Source organism: Opisthorchis viverrini (assembly GCF_000715545.1).
Source record: "Opisthorchis viverrini unplaced genomic scaffold opera_v5_175, whole genome shotgun sequence".
Lineage (NCBI taxonomy): Eukaryota > Metazoa > Platyhelminthes > Trematoda > Opisthorchiida > Opisthorchiidae > Opisthorchis > Opisthorchis viverrini.
This window is the reverse complement of record NW_008751833.1, coordinates 806,764-809,459: the sequence shown is the minus strand read 5'-3', so window position 1 is coordinate 809,459 and position 2,696 is coordinate 806,764.

The window sequence follows — 2,696 nt, the reverse complement described above, 5'->3', positions numbered from 1 at the left end:
GACCTCGTCGGGCCCCAACGCGCAGAATGGGTTGTTCTTGTGCAAGAGTTGACGAATGTCCTCAACCGTGAAGACCAAGTTGCTTAGAGGCTGTTCGTAGTTTCTCCTTGACAAGAGTGGATTTGACGAAGACGCTGGGAGTATAGATAGACGGGTATAGTGTTCTCTGTAAACCTCAGATACCATGGTTGGGTCATTCGTCGGTTCTCCGTTTCTGTCCCTCAAGACGCGTATGGGACAAGAGTGGATTTGACGAAGACGCTGGGACTGAGTATAGACGGGTATAGTGTTCTCTGTAAACCTCAGATACCATGGTTGGGTCATTCGTCGGTTCTCCGTTTCTGTCCCTCAAGGAGAACGCGTATGGCTTGATTCTGCGGCGATGTTTCATTTATTCGAATAAGACTTTTTTGTTTTTTCGAGCGATGTCCTAAATGGTGGCTTGTTTTCTTATGTTCCATCGGCGGATTTCTGAATTACAGCCGTTGCGAATTTTACGGAATTTCAGCTTATATTCTTTATCCCGTGGTAAACTTTTCGAAAAAGAATTGAGATCCTTTTCCCAGAAGTCGGCGAATCCTTTTTGACAGCCTGCGGTTCACCCGAGTGCATGCTGGTTTTTTTGGGACGACCCATCGCTTCGGGCTCGTGAACTTTCTGGACAATGTTCTTCCACCGAAGCTGGTCCCAGTATGACTTGTTCAAGGGAAATGCGCATTCCTGAGGAGTCTGCACGGCAGGAGTATCGGAACCACGTTTGAGGTTTGGGATTTCTGGTCCAATAGCAGATGAAATCAAAGGTCAGCACACAGTGGTCGCTATGTCCCAGTGGAGTGTTAGGTGTTACCTTATCAGCGAAGTGTCTCTCGTTGGTGATGACCAAATCCAGGAGGGGTGTTAGTTGGCCTCCTTGGTATCTGGTGGGAGCAACGACATGTTGAGTCCAAGCGCTCTGTTGAACGACTTCAAACAGCGCCGCTGTAAAAAGTCCGCCTGATCCGACGCACTGGAGCTCCATCAAGGGGTTCTTTGGGGCGTTGAATTCACCCACCAGCAGATGAGTGAAGTGGTAGTTAGATGAGAGTTGCTCAAGGGTTTGTATGAGGAATTGGTCATCTTCAGGGGGACTCGAGGGGCTACGGTGGACCACACCGAGAAGGAGAGAATTGGACCCGTGCAGCGGGGTTTGGACCCACATTGCATCGTTTTGAGTCGGCTCGAAAAATAGAGTAACCGTCTATCGAGATCTCCGCTTTAGTGACATCTGGTATATGCCAGGTCTCTGTGAGTGCGATTATGGACGGTTGTTCAATGCAGGCTGACTGTTTAACTACGCCAATTTTGTTTAAAAGCCTGAGGCAGTTTATGGACAAGCATTTCAACACCGTCTCTGCTGCCTCCGAAGATGAGAGGCCGAAAGTTGAGTGGCCACGGAGGTTAGTAGACTTAATAGTTGTGCGCCGTGTTGGAGTCCAAGACTCCAATGGGCCTCTGGGGCATAGTCATATGCTTCATGTCTTGGTGGTTTCTGGGGATGCTTTTCGCTTGCGAGGCTTTAATCCCCCGTGAGAGCTTGGTTTGCCCGGCCTTTTAGCTTTGAGGGAAGAGGATTTTCCCATGGGCGAAAATTTCCACCAGTGCTGTTTGTAACTCTTTCAGCATCGTCTCTATGGCGACCAGATTCGCTGTTGATCGAAGATTTGCGCCAAACTTTCGCCTTTCTGGTTTCTTGGGCATTTCGGCACCGTTTGGCCGGAAAATTGTCTCTGTGAGGCTCTGAGCGCTGGGTGCTGGCACCAAGAAGTAGTGCTTCTGTTTGCGCTCTCATGAGGCTCTTTTTCGTAGATGACTACACCTTGAAGCCAGCTAGCAGTTTTCTGATCTGGCGAATCCTATGTGGCTTGTTTGGCTGCAGTCGCCTTTCTTTCGTGTTTGTGTGGATGCCCGATCCGCCGGTGATCAGCGTGCGCAACTGGATGTACGAGGATGTACGGGGGTTTCTGGTTTTCTGCAATCACGTTTGTTGCTTTGGCTCTCGGTGTCCCGGGCAACGACTGTGTCCACAAGTAGAGAGGCCGCTTTTGAAGGATTGGAGTAGGAGACTGGCAGTTTCAGATCCTCAATGGTGGTCCGGTGGTCGCAGGATTCTTCAATGTCGAGGCCAATGCATGTGATTGATTTGTCGGTCGATTACGTTGCTTGTCCCCGAAATTCTGTCTCAGTCCAGCTCAGAAGCTGTGACTTTGGTGATAAACAGCTCAAATTAGTAGAGAGGCCGCTTTTGAAGGATTGGAGTAGGAGACTGGCAGTTTCAGATCCTCAATGGTGGTCCGGTGGTCGCAGGATTCTTCAATGTCGAGGCCAATGCATGTGATTGATTTGTCGGTCGATTACGTTGCTTGTCCCCGAAATTCTGTCTCAGTCCAGCTCAGAAGCTGTGACTTTGGTGATAAACTCATAGCTCAAATTTGTCGTCGGTTGCGGAAATAGGCGCTGACAGCTCTACTTACCTTGGGCGCTGCTTCATGTGAGGCTTGCATCCCCCATGCCATCACTGCCTTTGTTGGCCGAGGAGTCTGTGGTGGTCGATTAGAAATAGCTGGCCGGAGACGCGGCCGGCTGCGTCGGCATGCTTTCGGGAGCTCAAGGGGCTATGGACACAAACGGTTTGGTCATGAATTTTGGGTCGGCTGGAC